Raw genomic sequence first — 18,646 nt, 5'->3', positions numbered from 1 at the left:
GTTTCTAAAACTTTGTTAATTATTCTTTAAGAAAAAGAGACGCATGACATGGCTTCAAAAGGGACCACACAGGAATAATGCCCTCAAAATTTTTTGCATAATAATGTATTAAAATTTATTCCTTTGCTTTTTGCTCTATGCTCAGCCAGGGATACAGGCAACTGAGTTTGGAATTCTGATTCTCACTTAGAGAAAACAACGTACTTCCTGGCCCCTGATTAATTAGTTACCAGGACTATCTTTCATCTCAGTTATCCCTCACAGACCCCTCCCTCTATGTTCTGCATGTCTGGTCAATGATCTCTTGTTGGCTGTGTGTACATTTTAGAACCTCCTGCTGCTGCTGCTGCTAAGTCGCTTCAGTCTTGTCTGACTCTGCGCAACCCCATAGACGGCAGCCCACCAGGCTCCCCCATCCCTGGGATTCTCCAGGCAAGAATACTGGAGTGGATTGCCATTTCCTTCTCCATTGCATGAAAGTGAAAAGTGAAGGTGAAGTCACTCAGTCATGTCCGACTCCTAGCGACCCCATGGACTGCAGCCTACCAGGCTTCTCCATCCATGGGATTTTCCAGGCAAGAGTACCGGAGTGGGGTGCCTTTGCCTGCTCCGTTTAGAACCTGAGTCAAGTGCATTTTGCAAGATTTCATAAGCACATGCCTAGTCAGTATTTAGAATGAACATAACTAAAACAAAATTTCAAAATGGGCTATCCTTTACCCCATTTCTTTCAAACTTGCAGTTTTCCATAATGTCACAATCCTGCCCAAAGAACTCAAAACCTCCAGGGCTGCTTCTCTCGCCTTCAGTCTCATGCTAGCAGTTTTCAGTTTACCTCTATTTTTCTGCAAAACTTCTTTTGTGCCATTCTCTTTGAAAGGAGCTCACACACTTTTACCTTCAATCCTGGGCCATTTGAATAGCAGCAAGGAAACCTCTAACAGCTAAACCTTTTTTAGTCCAACTCTTCTATATCATCTGCCAAAACTATCACAGAATCACAGAAAAATGCAGTTTCAAAGGATCTAAAGAGATTTAGTCCAGGGCTCTTCCTGTATTTTCCTATATCTGAGCTCTGATTTCCTCCCTTCACACTTGGCTCAAAATTCTCAATGACTTTCTTTAAGGTAACAAATTAAGTTCAAACATTTGACCTTACCATGCAAACTTGCAACCATCTGCAGTCAGTTCATCTTTCCAGATTTATCTCTTCCCATTTCCCTCCATGATTAAGATACTCCAGTCCACCTATCTCACCCTTTCTAGTCATGTACTGATATATTTTCACTCCAATCCAAAAGAAGGGCAATGCCAAAAAATATTCAAACCACCCCACAATTGTGCTCATTTCATATGTTAGCGAGGAAATGCTCAAAATTCTTCAAGCTAGGCTTCAACAATATGTGAACCAAGAAATTTCACATGTACAAGGTAGGCTTGGAAAAGGCAGAGGAACCAGAGATAAAACTGTACACATCTGTTGGATCATAGAAAAAGGAAAAACAAGGGAATTCCAGAAAAAAGAAAAACATCTACTTCTGCTTCATTGACTATGCCTTTGATGATGTGGATCACAACAAACTGTGGAAAATTCTTCAAGAGATGGGAATACCAGACCACCTTACCTACCTACTGAGAAACCTGTATGCAGGTCAAGAAGCCAACAGTTAGAACTAGACATGGGAAAACAGACTGGTTCCAAATTGGAAAAGGAGTATGTCAAGGCTACATATTGTCACCCTGCTTATTTAACTTATAGGCATAGTACATTATGTGAAAAGGTGGCCTGTATGAAGAACAAGTTGGAACAAAGACTGCTGGAGAAATATCAATAACATCATACATGCAGATGACACCACCCTTATGGTAGAAAGTGAAGAGGAACTAAAGATACTTTTGATGAAGTTGAAAGAAAAGAGTGAAAAATCTGGCTTAAAACTCAACATTCAAAAAATGAAGATAATGGCATTCAGTCTCACTTCATAGCAAATAGATGGGAAACAATTGAAACAATGACAGACTTTATTTTCTTGGGCTCCAAAATCACCACAGATGGTGACTGCAACCATGAAATTTAAAAAAAATGCATGCTCCTTGGAAGAAAAGCTATAATTAATCTAGACAGCACATTAAAAAGCAGAGACATCACTTTGCAGACAAAGATCCATCTAGTCAAAGCTATAGTTTTTCCAGTTATTATGTATGGATGTGAGAGCTGGACCATAAAGAAGGCTGAGCGCTGAAGCATTGGTGCCTTTGAACTGTGGTGCTGGAGAAGGCTCTTGAGAGTCCTTTTGGCATCAAGGAGATCAAACCTGTTGATCCTAAAGGAAATCAACCTTGAATATTCATTCAAAGGACTGATACTGAAGCTGAAACTCCAATATTTGGCCACCTGGTGCAAAGAGTCGACTCATTGGAAAAGACCCTGGTATTGGGAAAGATTGAAGGCAGGATGAGAAGGGGCCAATGGACAATGAGATGCTGGGATGGCATCACCAATTCCATGGACATGAGTTTGAGCAAACTCCTGGAGATAGTGAAGGACAGGGAAGCCTGGTGTGCTACAGTCCATGGTGTCGCAGAGTTGGACACGACTGTGACCGAACTGAACTGAACTAGTACTTTATTCTCTTCCATCTATTAAGATTTGATTCTTTCCTATCCTTAGGTACCAGTTCATGCTTATTTCATTTCTGCATCTAAAGAGAATTTCGATCTTTGAGTTAGTTATTTCTATGAACATATAACATGGCACATCAGCATCTTGGGTACCATTTACTGGTACAGGTAACACTTAGTCTTTCTTCCCTGTCACGACAATAATCTCCTTGAGGAGCTGTATTATTTACATTAGGCTTTCTTTTTTCCCTTTTATAGAACACCTCCAATTGAGCTTTATGTAGAGGAGGTTTCAATAAATTTTTGATGAGTGAGTCAATCAAAGTGAGAGATAGCATTTACTACCCACCCCCCTAATTCATTCTTTGGAATCTTGAGACACATGAGATGAGTTCATGAATTTCCCAGCCTCAGGGAAAAAAATATGGCTGACATTTTTTTTTCATAGATCTCTGTGTTTTAATAACCATGATACAAATATGTTTATTTTATTTCTCCGTGCTATTCTGTGCAGTTCTTGTCACATTTTTCTTCTCTAATTAGAGGGTCTGTGTCTACAAATCATGAAATCTTCATGGGTTCAGTGACTTCCTGTAGTAAATAAATAAGATGATGTGGCTTCAGTGAATATGGTAACTACATTGTTATAAAGCCATCTTATAGAATGTACACTCAAGAACCAGTTGATGGAGTGCTGCTCCTGTCTTTGAATATTCTTGTCTTTTTCCACAGAAAAATCCCACCTCATGTGTTTTTTTTTCTCTTTAGCATAGAAACTATGAACTTGTGTAAGAATTAAAACAAATCTTCAACATTTATATCATTGGCTTTTTGTCTCAGTTTTTATGTTTTTGTTAAAGAACATGTTATTCACAACTTTATTGAGCTAATTATTTTAGAAAACCATATACATCTTATCAGTTTTATTGGTAACCTCATCTAGGATTTTGTTTTTAACTATTTAGTTTAGTTACAAATTAAGATAAAAGAAAGCCATATGTACTAAAACTTGATATATGATTTCCACTTTCAGCTACAATATAATATGAAAATTTTACTTAGAAAGCAAGTTTCAAATTCATGGCTCATCAACAAGCCACTTCATCTTTTTTCTTTCTATAAGGAATGACAAATTGTGTTAAAGAGTTCAAAAGTAAAAATTAAAAAATCTGGAGTGTATGTGGTAAACATGGCTATGCAATATAATATACAGTAGATGCTCAAACAACTTGAGGGCTAGGGACACTGACCCCACACAGTAGAAAATAGATACAGATACAGAGATGGATATTCAACACTCCCTCAATATCCATGTTTTCAAATATGTGGATTCAACCAGTAAAAAAAAAAGCATGAACTACTGTAATACATATTTACTGAAAAAAAAAAAAAAAACAACTTCCTATAAGCACAGTTACTGAAAACTCACGTTATTCAATGGTCAACAGTATGTAGCATATATAGATTTGAAAGTGAAAGTGAAAGTTGCTCAGTCCTGTGCTCAGTCATGTCCGACTCTGCGACCCCGTGGACTATAAAGTCCATGGAATTCTCCAGGCCAGAATACTGGAGTGGGTAGCCTTTCCATTCTCCAGGGGATCTTCCCAGCCCAGGGATTGAATCCAGGTATCCTACATTGCAATCGGTTTATCAGCTGAGCCACAAGGGAAGCCCAAGAATATTGGAGTGGGTAGCCTATCCCTTCTCCAGAGGATCTTCCCCACTCAGGAATCAAACCGGGGTCTCCTGCATTGCACATGGATTCTTTACCAATTGAGCTATCAGGGAAGCCTTTTTTCAGTCTTAATACCTACATAACTTCAAAGCTTCCTTGAGTACATAGTTCAAATCTACACCTAAATTCCATCTATTTTAGCAAAAGCATAGCTCTAAATTTCTGAGTCTTTTAACATGAAAACATATATGATTTTGAAATAATTTTTATTGAATGCTGGATTTTTGCATATGTAATGTTATCTACTTTGATAATTTAGGTTGTAATGAAAAACTATTTTTTCTTCCTTCTTTCATCCAACAAGCATTTATTAAGTTCCAAGTTTGTACCAGATACAGTGCATGGCACTGAAGGTAAAAAATTAAATAAGGCACATTTCAGCCACCAAATTTCTTACCGCTTATCAGAGGAATGTATGTGTAAACAACGACTGTCTTCTTTTATATCCTCCCTACGATGGCACCCCACTCCAGTGTTCTTGCCTGGAGAATCGCAGGGACAGGGGAGCCTGGTGGGCTGCTGTCTACGCGGTCACACAGAGTCGGACACGAGTGAAGCAACTTAGCAGCAGCAGCAGCATGATCCCTTATTAGTGTATGTATCATGTATAATAGGGGAAGATGTTACACTCAACCATACGAAAATGTGTTTTTGTAATCAAGAGTGATTGAATATTAGCAATTTCACATGGTTCCATTTACAAAAAGAAATGGAAAATCTAAATGAAGAGACTGATGAAAAAAAAAAAGAGAGAATGATGATCAAATATAAAACAAGTCCTGGATAATGCATCCAGATTCTCTAGACTAGGAGAAATGCAGACTGCATCATTCCTGGGCTTCTTTGCCCTCAGATTCATTTCACCCTTCCTCTGCTCTGTGCTACTATGGGACTGATCCATTTAAGTTGTAGATTGTCCAATTACAACTCTGTCTGGAAACTGTAAGGTAGCTCTTTTCTGTCTATTGAAGTGTCTTTGGTTGTGTCTTTGTTTTTCAATGGCTGCAGCTCCTATTGGGAAAACCCACCACCACTATTTCTGCTTCTTCTGAGTGACCCCAAGCCCTTAGGCTCTGTAATATCATCTCCCTCCTTGTTCTTCTAATTTAGGATTCACAGTGTCTTTCTATTATTGTTAACATCATATTTGTCCTATTCTCCTGCCAAGTTTCTTAGTTATTTTTTAAAATCATTTGTCTTATATTATCTGAGATTTATATATAAAGAATATTTTCTGTTTTGTGAATATGAATAAACCCAACTGATACAAAATTAAGGGGCAAATGCACTCATATCTCTCTTATTTCTGACTACAGAGAAAAGTCCTTCCCTCAGGAGCAGCAAGTGATCCACCCTCATCCTAAGAAAGATAAAGGCTATCCCTGAACAGCCTCCTCAGTTCTTTCAGAGACAAAGTGACTAAGCTTATTGATCAGCTAATGATTTTTCCCCCTTAAATGAGCTTCTTTTATCCCAACACCTCCATCTTTCTAGCAACTGGAAAATCTTAACCTTAGCCAAGATACCTCATGCCAAGTAAACCTCTAATCTAACCTCTTCATAATGCTGTTTTGCTAGGATTAAGAATTGATCAACATTTTATATCTAGAAGACTGTAAAATTATCAGTATTGCTTGCTAGAAAATATAGATACTAGCTTCTCTACTCGGAGAGTCTGACTCAGGGTCTAAATGTGGCAAGGGAATCTAGATTTCAGCAACATACTTAAGAACATTCAGAAAAAGGTTTTCTGTGGGCCATGATGCTTGGCTGCACCAAGGAAAATAACTCACTAGAGTCATCTGGACATTTGGGTTGGAAAGTTTGGGCTCATTCAGTGCCCCTATAACATGTTCCCTGAGCTATTCTTTCTCCTAAAAAACTGTAGGCCTAGAAACTTTGGAATTATCACCTTTACTAAAGAACTCCTTAGGGCAGAACCAGACTCCTATACTGCCTATGTCCTTTTGACAAAGTCCAATGATTACTTCCAAAACACAGTCAAAGATGGTAGATAGACAGACAGACAGACAGATAAATAGATACTTATATAATATCATTTTACATATACTATGTATCTTTATGGATTTCCAAGGTGGTGCTAGTGGTAAAGAACTTTCTGCCAATGCAGGTTAGATGTAAGAAACACTGGTTAGATCCCTGGGCCAGGAAGATCCCTTGGAGGAGGGCCCAGCAACCCACTCCAGTATTCTGGTTTGGAGAATTCCATGGACAGAGGAGCCTGGTGGGTAATAGTCCATGAGGTTGCAAAGAGTTGGACATGACTGAAGCAAATTAGCAGGCACTCACACATGCATATATCTATATAACAGATACATATCCACTTATCTGATATCTACTTATCTGGTAAAAGGGAGATTCAGGTGGATCAATTCATACATGGCAATATAAAAGACAGAGTAGAAAACATGAAACTATAAAAATGTTTATTTTTATTTCTTTAAAGAAAAAGAATAAGCTCCCTGCGTGCCCTGTCCAAGGGTTTTAACCGGGCATAAATCTAACCTTATTTCATTGGATCAGAAAGCTGAAGTGCACTAATCATTAACATTCTTTATTCTTTTTATTAAACTATAATGAATCACTCTGAATGATGCAAATTTGGTGATAAAATAATTCAAAATTTATATCTTCCAGTGTTTGTCCTTTCCTTCAGTAATTGATCCACTAATTGGAAATAAATATCACATTAAACATAATTTCTTTATCATCATTAGATACCATAAATTAACTTGTATCACCAGATTTACCAACAGTATTTGTGAGAAGATAGTTTGGCTGAAATCTCAAGTTTTCTACTGCACATGGAAAAGTCAGTGAAGTCTGTTCTGCAAGAGACATCTTGAGGAAAAGAAAGACAGTCACGGATTGAGAATAAACATTAGACAAGAACTGTTAGGATAAAGAACTATAAAATGATAATAAACATAAGCAACCTATTTTTAATGGGAAAGAGATTTGAAGTAACATTTTATCAAAAATGATGTACAAATGTCCAATAACTGTATGCAGAAGTGCACAACATCATCAGGGAAAAGCAAATTAAAATGACAATGAGATAACACATACCTCAGAGTGACTAAAAATAAAGAGACCAACAACTTCAGTGTCCACAAGGATATGGAGAAGCTCTCATGCATTGCTAGAAATGTAAACTGGTACAACAGTACTAGAAATTTTATCTGTAACTTTTTAGAAACGTGTTATATTTTTAAAAAATTTTATAATAAACATTTTAGAAAATGAACATAGGTTTTAAACAGATTTTACAAAAGAAAATATTCAAAAGCATATGTAAAGATATCCACAATCAATAGCATCAGAAAAGTGTTAATTAAAACACAATAAGATACTACTACACAGCTATAAGGATGACTAAAATTAAAAAGTCTGATGATAGGAAGTGCTGATGAAGTTGTGGAGTAACATCAACATTTATACTTTGATGGTGGGAAGGTAAAATTGTACAGTCACTTTGGAAAACATTTTGGCAACAGTTTCTTACATCATGCTGCTGCTGCTGCTGCTAAGTCACTTCAGTCGTGTCCGACTCTGTGCGACCCCATAGACGGCAACCCACCAGGCTCCCCCGTCTCTGAGATTCTCCAGGCAAGAACACTGGAGTGGGTTACCATTTCCTTCTCCAATACATGAAAGTGAAAAGTGAAAGTGAAGTCGCTCAGCCGTGTCTGACTCTTCGCGACCCCATGGACTGCAGCCTACCAGGCTCCTCCATCCATGGGATTTTCCAGGCAAGAGTACTGGAGTGGGGTGCCATCGCCTTCTCTGTTCTTACCTCATACAACCCCCAAATTCTATTTCAAACTATTAAACGAAGACAAATTAAAATGCATATCCACATGAAGAATTGCATATGTCTTAATAGTATATAGCTTTATTCATAATAATAACCCCAAACTAGAAGCATACTAAATGGCTCAAAGCTAGTGAATGGATAAACATATTGTAGTATAGCCATACAACTGAATGATACTGAGCAATAATATGGACTGAATTAGTAATACAGGCAGCATCATGGATATATCCAAAATCACACTGAACAAAAGAAGCCAATTCAAAGAAGTACATTTATATGAAAATCTAATAAAACAAGCTAATGCGAACTTTTAGAAAACAGAAGAGTACAAAGATGAGTGAAGTTTTTGAGATGGTGGAAATTTCTGTATCTTCTTTGCTGCTGCTGCTGCTGCTGCTGCTAAGTCACTTCAGTGGTGTCCAACTCTGTTGGACAGCCCACCAGGCTCCCCTATCCCTGGGATTCTCCAAGCAAGAATACTGGAGTGGGTTGCCATTTCCTTCTCCAATCTTCTTTGCAGTGACGTGTATATACACGGATGTATATCCTTGTCAAAACTAACAGAACTGTGAACTTAAAATGATAGCGTTCAATTGTAAGTAAAATTGTACTTCAATTTAGTTAAATACAAAAATATGAATTGCTGTTACTGGCTTTGCTGTGGAAAACGTTGAGAATTCTGTGCTTGCGGAGAAGCGTGGTAAAGCAGAGGCCAGTGTCCCCTCAAGTGTGAAACAGAAGACCAGCCAGCTGCTAGAGTCCTAGCTAGCTCATTGTTTTCTCCCTCCCCAGGGTGTGAGAGGTGAGCTTCACTTAAAAATGGTCTCTATTATCACTGAGGGGAGGCAGAAAGGAGAGCAAGAAAAAGACATAGAAAAGCCAATGTCAAATGGCTTGACATAGGGCCTGGTCCTAGAATCGCACTTATTTAGGGTGAGCTTCTGTCCCAGTTTCCCCAGGGTCATTTCCAGTTTTTTACTCTTGTCCTGTTGCAATTACTAATAGTGTCCCCTTTGACCCTGGGTGAGTGTTCTAGTTCAGTTTATAAATATTACAGCCACCCAAGCTTTGCAAACACTCAAAACTGATGGCTTAGAATCAGGATTAATATGAGAAATCATCTAGCTAGTCTTTCCCACGTTTTCACTATTTCTTTATATTTTTAACTGCTGTGCTTCATCCTCTGTTCCAAAATTGGAAACATTTTTATAGACCATTTCTAGAATTTTCCAACCTGCTTCTGCCGCTGCTACTGCTAAGTTACTTCAGTTGTGTCTGACTCTGTGCGACCCCATAGACGGCAGCCCACCAGGCTCCCCCGTCCCTGGGATTCTCCAGGCAAGAACACTAGAGTGGGTTACCATTTCCTTCTCCAATGCATGAAAGTGAAAAGTAAAAGTGAAGTTGCTCAGTCGTGTCCGACTCTTCGCGACCCCATGGACTGCAGCCTAGCAGGCTCCTCTGTCCATGGGATTTTCTAGGCAAAAGTACTGGAGTGGGGTGCCATTGCCTTCTCCAAACCTGCTTCTATCTTTGGTCAAATCTACCTGTCAGGTTTAAACCTCAGAACCATGCCCGAAAGATCAGAACCTGTGTCCTTTGTCTGAACCTAGTGCTTAGAATACATAGCACATTTCACACCTACTTCCCTCTGCGCTAAATGATTGCAGAATGGAAACTTGGTTGCTGGGTTTTTTTTTCATTAATTAATGTATTTATTTTAAATGAAGGCTAATTACTTTACAATATTGTGGTGGTTTTTGCTATACTTCGACAAAAATCAGCCATGGATGTACATGTGTCCCACCATTCTGAACTCTCCTCCCACCTCTCTCCCCACCCCATCCCTCTGGGTTGTCCCAGAGCAACAGCTTTGAGTGCCCTCCTTCATGCATTGAACTTACACTGGTCATCTATTTTACATATGGTAATATACATGTTTCATTGCTATTCTTTCATATTGTCCCACCCTCGCGTTCTCCCACATGGACCAAAAGTCTGTTTTTTACATCTGTGTCTCTTTTGCTGTCTTGCATATAGGGTTCTCATTACCATCTTTCTAAATTCCATATATATGCATTAATATACTATATTGGTGTTTCTCTTTCTGGCTTATTTCACTCTGTATAATAGGCTCCAGTTTCATCCACCTCATTAGAACTGACTCAAATGTATTCTTTTTTATAGCTGAGTATTATTCCATTTTGTATATATGCCACAACTTCCTTATCCATTTGTCCGCTATTTTTTAATAACCTCTAAAATGTGTTAGGCATACCTGTTAATTTTTGTCGTTATTTAGCAAGGACTTTGATTATAACACTAGAGTTTAGTTTGAAAACAGTCCTGAAGATACAGATATAAATTTACTCCAAAAATGAGTTCATTCTGTCCTTTCTAGGTCCTAATAGATCCATGTATTTCCCAACTATCAGGGGATCCCCTTATCTGATTGTCTTGTGGATCTCCACATGTTTCCCCAGTGTTGTTTCCAATTACCCCTAGTATCCTATTCAAGCCTAGTAGAGATAAGGTGTACAATAATAGTTTGCAGACTGAAATAAATTTTATTTATACCTGCCTGCATGAAAAAAAAATAAATTCCTGAGGAAGAAGTCCATGAAGCTAGGAATCTTATATGGTGCACTGAATATATTGAAGACTGCTGCTGCTACTGCTAAGTCGCTTCAGTCGTGTCCGACTCTGTGCGACCCCATAGATGGTAGCCCACCAGGCTCCCCCATCCCCTGGATTCTCCAGGCAAGAACACTGGAGTGGGTTGCCATTTCCTTGTCCAATGCATGAAAGTGAAAAGTGAAGGTGAAGTCGCTCAGTCATGTCAGACTCTTAGCAACCCCATGGACTGTAGCCCACCAGGCTCCTCCATCCATGGGATTTTCCAGGCAAGAGTACTGGAGTGGGATGCCATTGCCTTCTCCGATATTGAGACAAACTTTATCTAATCAACAGTAGTGACTCAGGATAACTCTGCCATTTGCTATAGAATTCTCACTTAGGAAGAATCACATCTTTAGAGTTCAGTGCAGTTCCTTAACAGATAGGAAACCAAATTAATTAAGAGGAATACTTTACCTTAAAAAGCCACATAACCAAATAGCAACACATGCAGAGAGATAAGTGAAGATATAAGTATAGAAAGGATATATTTTGACCCATCATCATTAAGGCTGCAGAGCACATTAACACTGATTCACCCTTCTTCTGCTCCAGGCACTACTTTGCATGGACTATCAAACATAATTGCATGTTAAAAGATCTTTAAGAAAAGCAGGAGCACTCATTGGAACAATCATATGATGCTGACATCATATGTAAAATTACTGTATCTTGTCACCAGACCTGGTTGTTACGGGATGTAGTGTCTTATCTGTAGTGCATTTTCATAAGTCACTTTTTTATTATCAGTATGCAAGCCAACCACAATATTAAATTGCTGGAGGAAAAGAGAAAGCAAGGATGAAGTCTTATCTAATCTGCAAAATACAATGATTAAGTGTACTGTCTTTAGTAGGGTGTTACAGAAAGTCAAGTAATAAAATTTCCCATCTTGATTCTACATTTTGCAGGGGAGAAATAGTCAACAGCAACATTAATAGCAACACAAGTGTAAAGGAGCCAGAAGGAAATCATAAAATGCTAGCAAGGACTTTTTTATTTCCCAGACATAAGAGAAACATTGATTGGAGTGTTTTTTGTTTTTAATTTATACAATTCACACTTAATTTATAAGAAAATTCACAATAAATGATGCTCTTTATTTATGACTTTGGGTAATATGTCCTTTTTATTTGTTTGAGTAGTTGATTCAGAAAATAATCAAAAAATAACACAAAAACCTTTAAATTAAAACTTGTTTGAGAATGAAAAATGATTCCATAACCCTAAAGATTTTTTCCTATAAAGCATTATTGCTTTAATAAAAATCTACATTCTCCAACTGACCTATTTTTCCTTTGGTGGAAATTTTAGCTACTACATAAGCAAAATAAAATTAAAGCCTGGAATGGGACTTTCCCATAGTCAGTCTTGTTTTTCCAAATATTTTCTCTAAGACCATGGTTTGATTACACAAACAACAACCAAAAAAATTGAAATAAATTTGTTTGCATAAACAATAACAAAAGGTTGTATTTTTTAAATACTTCCCAGTTTATATTGCATTGTTTTTTACAAATATTACCACACAATTCCATTCCCATACAGCAAATAGCACTCCCATTTTATAGATGAAGCAACTGGGAAATGCAAAATATAAGTGGCTGCTTATAGTCACTAGCTAGTAAAGAAAAAAAAACACAGCATTAAGCCCAGGTCTTCTCTAAGACTCATGGTTGCTATCACTGCTAAAATCCATCTATTGTTTGGGTTCTGTGCAGATAAAAACACACATAGCAAAAGCTGTGAGTTCAGTTTTATTGGGAAATTCCTAAAGACTATATAGCCTAGAAGATCACCTCTCAGATCAGACTGCCCTGAGGAACTTCTCAACAGAGGTAAGGGGGAGGTCAGCATATAAGTTCTTTATTGCAACTAAGCACATGTCTCCACAGAAGGTTGCCATTGGTCACAAGGAACCACTATTTTAGTTAATGGTTTTAGTATTTTTCTAAGTATTTGTTGTTGTTCAGTCACTCAGTCATGCCCGACTCTTTGCAACCCCATAGACTACAGCATGCCAGGCTTCCCTGTCCTTCACTATCACCTGGAGTTTGCTCAAACTCATGTCCATTGAGTCCTTGATGCCATCCAATCATCTCATTCTCTGTTGCCCCTTCTCCTCTTGCCCTCAATCTTTCCAAGCACCAGAGTCTTTTCCAATGACTCGGCTCTTTGCATTCTAAGTATAGTAAGATGCAAGATTCCAGATTAATGGAACTATCTCCTGAAAATACCTGACTATCTGAAGGCCTGTACTGCCAGTTTTCCCTGAGCACAGAATTCCTCATTCCTCATTTCCATCTTGAACTCCTTTCAAGGTGTGTTAAAGGTCAGCAATGTCTGTGGCTCATGACCAAATCCTTATAGAACCAGTGGGTGAGTGATATTTTTTTAGTTGTCAGTTCAAACTCTCAACACCAGTTTGGAAGATAACATAAGAGTGCAACTGATTATACAAATCAGTCATAATTTCACCACAGCCTCAGCTTTGGGTGTTGTTCAGTCATACAGTCATGTCCGACTCTTTGCCACATCACGGACTGCAGCACACCAGGGTCATCTGTCCTCCACTATCACCCAAAGTTTACTCAAATTCATGCCCATTGAGTTGGTTATGCTATCTAACCATCTCATCCTCTGTAGACCCCTTCTTTTGCCTTCCATCTTTCCCACCATCAGGGTCTTTTCCAACAAGTTGGTTCTTTGCATCAAGGGTCCAAAGTATTGGAGCTTCAGCATCAGTCCTTCCAATAAATATTTAGACTTGATTTCCTTTGGGATTGACTGGTTTGATCTCCTTGCAGCCCAAGGGACTCTTAAGAGTCTTCTTAAGCATCACAATTCAAAAGCATCAATTCTTTGGTGCTCAGCCTTCTTTATGGTTCAACTTTCAAATCCATACATGACTTTTGGAAAAAACAGCTTTTGATCATGCAATCAATATTTAGAACATCAGTAAAACAATGATTTATCATAGTTTTAAAATTTGTATGTGTATATCTATTGTTTTTATTGGAGCACATATTTCAGTAACAACCACTTTATAAATAAGGTTGCTGTGCAAATTAGCCATCTTTTTGGATAAATTATTTAGTATCTTTAATTTCTCACTTGAAAATAACAAAAAACCTATTCAAGTTGGAAAATGCTTATTATACTTTTTATGCTTTTAAATGTCACCACAGTCAAAATTTCAATGTCATATTGTCCATAATTTGTTGTACTCTGTCTCTGTCTGGTTTGTTCTGTTGGAGAGCTTAAAATTTGCATTTTTTTAATTTGAAAACCTTCCTCAAAACTGATAAAACTTTCACAGGTTTCTAATGACCCTGTGATAATACATAAGGGCAATTGGAAATGACTGCTTTCATAATAACCATATTAATGTATTTTGAAATTTTTTGACCCCCCCCCCCAAAAAAAAAAAAAGCCTCCAGGTCCACATCTACTAACTTTTCTCTCACGTCATGTGTATCTCGAGGCCCTTCTATGATTATATGCCCTGCTATCCATTAAATAGCTTCTCTCTTTCCTTCTATGAAATGACAGATAAAACATGTGATTTCTTCTCAACCTTTGACTAGGTCTTTCACCTTAAATAGTCTCTTTCCCACCCCATCTAAACTCCTGCATCCTACCTAAACTGGAAGACGCCGCATTGTTTTAACTTGTTCCCTTATCTTGCTAAACTATCTGTCTTGATAGAGAAGCAAACAGAAGCACAAAAAGATTTAAGAATTTATGTCTTGGACTAAATAGACTTACTCAAATCTCCAGTCTACCACTTACCAACTGTGTAATTTTAACAAATCATTTGGTTTCCAGAGCACCACTTCTACCTCTATAAATGGGGGAGGCTTGTGAGTGATAATACCAGCTTCAAAGAGCTGTGAGAATTAATGAAATAAAATAAAAGCACTAAGCAAAGTGGAACATAATAAAGGTTTAATAAATGGCAGTTAATTTTATCATAAATGAAGATCTGATTACCTCCTATTGCTTCTGATATTACTTCTATGGAGCTGGTTTCTAAATCTGTATCTTTAGAAATTTTCTATATTTCTCCTAAAAGTCTTTCTCCTTTCCAACTACCCTGATCCAAAAACTCTGCAGCACTATTTCACTTCCTTCTCTCCCATTTGACTCATTTTATGCTATGGATGTGTCTATGCCTCTGTAGAGCACTTCTGAACATGCTGTTGACTCCAGCATCCCATAAGCATTTGTATTTTCTCTTTACTTGGACATTTTCCATGATGCTAATTTTCTATCAAATAAAGTTAAAATATTCTATATAGTCATTCATTGATCCACCTACCACCTACTTATTGAATATGCAGACTACATACATTCAATGCATGCTCAATCTCTTCCAGATTCATATTTACCAAAAAAATGGTTATTTCACAATTTCTTAGATGATTAGTGTTGGGGAATTGGACCTGTTTCAGTGATTCTCAAAAATATATTTTGCAACCAGTGTACATGGGAAGTTCCTTATCTAATTGCCTCAAATCATGCATTTTACTGGCTGACAATTAAAAACAAAGGGGATGTTAGGACCTGGATAGAGGAAGAATTATGTTTTAAAAAACCTATTTTCCTTTATTTATTTTCATGGATAATATTTCTATTTTCCATTGTCATCATTGATATACATTTTTAATACATATTTTTTTACTGGAGTGCACATGTAAAATCAGGACACTTTGCACATAAGTTTGCCTGTGTGGAATCAGCCATGTTTAGGGAAATTATTTGGATTGCTTTCCCAAGCACAATATAATCTATTCAAGCTGAAAAATATTCAGTGGATGTATCAACATGTATATGCTTCTACCTAACAGAAAGAGGCATATGCCCAGATGTAACTGTGTATATTTTTAAATAATAACTGCTGCTGAGTTTGGTGCATCCCCAAACTTTAGGCACAAGTCTTTCTAAATCATATGTGGATTCTCACATGAATTACTACCATGCCCAGGACTTTAGGACAGCTGGCAGAAAAAGTTCCTTCTATTACTTTTCTTGTAGCATTACCTCTAATGATTAATTCTCTCTTCAAGCTGCTTAGTGGTTAAGAGATAATTAAGGGATAGCAGATATACGTCTTTACAGATCAATTAGAAGCTATGTGTCATACATTCTTTCAAATTACTCTTCATAAACTCTCCCATAAAGCTGAATTAATTTCCAAGTAATAGTTAGCTTAACAGCATGAAGCTTCTGAGAGTATCTTTGGGCTTTCCTCTACTATTCCACCAGGTTTTCCCATACTATTCCCTCTCCATTGTATTTCCCTTTCTTTTTTATAATAAAATTCTCATTTTGTTTTTACCTCAAATATTTTTAGTTATTGATACAGATTAGGTGGTCCTTGAAATGTAAATAAACTAAAATTCTATTAATCACAGACTAAAGATTTTAAAATAAACTGACTTAACTGGAGAATTCATCATAAATTGATTTTTTAAACCCATTTTTAATAATAATAGGAAAACTATTTTCAAGATTTTCTATAGCTAGTGAATTCCCTGAGGGGTCAGGACTTAAATATTTGAGTCTCTGTTACTATGGATTTTTAACAATCTGTTTCCCATAGAAATGACTCAAAATCTTTTTGTTACATTTTAAATATCTTGGACTAATTCTCCAGAAAGCATTGGTCTATTTCATTAACATAATCAGAGTGGGAGCATTGCTGAATTAGGTAAAACGTAGAAAGTGTATTTAATATAATAGGAAGTTTTAGGCCATTTAAAATACTATTAACATTAAACAAGGAGAAAAAAGAAACCAAAAAAAAGGAAAATAAAAAATAAAAATAAACAGTAATGTAGCCTTGTAAGGAAATCAAGGAGTGGCATATTAGAAAGGGAGAAAATTTTACTAAGTCCTATGAATCCCCTATTCAAAAATAACTTTCTTGAAACATATTCCAGAAACATATTCCATATGAATTTGCTTATATTCCCTGCCAAAATAGGAAACCAGTTGCTATAGGAAGTAACAAGGCAAGTCACTCTGGGTGTAATGTGCTTTTTGGATGTAAATTGGCAACACTCTGGTGAAAAAAAAGATGAACGCAGTAAACAAGTCTCATTTGATAAAAGGTGCTGTGAATAGAAAATCAAACATTCATGAAAGCCTGTGTCTTATTAACCTAGTTATATTAAGGAATCAAGATTGTCAGAAGAAATATCAATAACCTCAGATATGCAGATGACACCAACCTAGTGGCAGAAAGTGAAGAGTAACTAAAGAGCCTCTTGAAAGTGAAAAGAGAATGAAAAAGCTGGCTTAAAGCTCAGCGTTCAAAAAACAAAGATCACAGCATCCAGTCCTATTACTTCATGGCAAATAGATGGGTAAACAATGGAAACAGTGACAGACTTTATTTTTGTGGGCTCCAAAATCATTGCTCACAGTGACTGTAGGCATGAAATTAAACGACATTTGCTCTTTGGATGGAAAGCTATGAAAAACCCAGACAGAATATTAAAAAGTGGAGACATCACTTTGCTGACAAAGGTCCATATAGTCAAAGCTATGGTTTTTCCAGTAGTCATGTATGGATGTGTGAGTTGGACCATAAAGAAAGCTAAGCGCCGAAGAATTGATATTTTTGAACTTTGGTGCTGGAGAAGACTCTTGAGAGTCCCTTGGACAGCCAGTCAATCCTAAAGGAAATCAACCCTGAATATTCATAGAAAGGACTGACTGATGCTGAAACTCCAATACTTTGGCCATCTGATGTGAAGAGCCAACTCATTGGAAAAGACACTTATGCTTTTGAGCTTGAGGGCACGAGGAGAAGGTGGTGACAGAAGATGAGATGGTTAGACGACATCATCGACTAAATGGACATGAGTTTGAGTCAACTCCAGGAGGTAGTGAAGGACTGGGAAGCTTAGCGTGCTGCAGTTCATGGGGTTGCAAAGAGTAGGACACGACTGAGTGACACAGCATTAAAGATAGCATGACATGAACTTTTGAGTCATAATGTAGTCAAAATAGAAATAATAAGCCTACAAAAATCATTTTCCAAAAAACTAGGTAAGTTTCTATTTTTTTTTTTTTTTTAGTTTTACACTTTCTAAAATGAACACTGCTCTGATAACTTTCCTCATTCTTTGTGCAATTTAATTTCATTGTGATAGATGCCCTCACTCACACAGATGTACTCCAACAATATCCACTTTCACCTGTATTTTTTCTGCTTTTTCCCACATGTCCCAGAACTGAAATATCTCCCAAGATTCCTCTATCTATTGAGCACCCTCTTCTAAAAAATATTTAAATATAACATATGTCTGTTCTCTGCCCTTCTTCTAATTGCTAGAACAGCTAGGGCTAAGGATACTTGGTGATAGGAGTAGGAGATCCATAGTCCACAAGTGAGAATATTTTCATCACAACTAAAAGTGGAGAATAAAGCCAGAACAGAGAGACTTTGGGAGAAAACACAGGGGAAATAGGTCCTAGATCTCTGTTACCACTAATACAATGCTGATTCACTTGTATAGTACGTACCAGACACTTTTATAACTATTCACATATTTGCTTAGTCACTAAGTCATGTCTGACTCTTTTGCGAGCCCGTGGACTGCAGTCTGCCAGGCTCCTCTGTCCATGGGATTTCCCAGGCAAGAATACTGGAGTGGATTGCCATTTCCTTTTCCAAGGGATCATCCTGACCCAGGGATCGAGCACGCATCTCCTGTATTGGCAAGGAGACTTTTTACCTCTGAGCCACCAGGGAAACCCATTTA

The sequence above is a fragment of the Bubalus bubalis genome, chromosome 19 (assembly GCF_019923935.1).
Source record: "Bubalus bubalis isolate 160015118507 breed Murrah chromosome 19, NDDB_SH_1, whole genome shotgun sequence".
In the NCBI taxonomy this organism is placed as follows: domain Eukaryota; kingdom Metazoa; phylum Chordata; class Mammalia; order Artiodactyla; family Bovidae; genus Bubalus; species Bubalus bubalis.
This window is presented reverse-complemented; position numbering follows the sequence as displayed.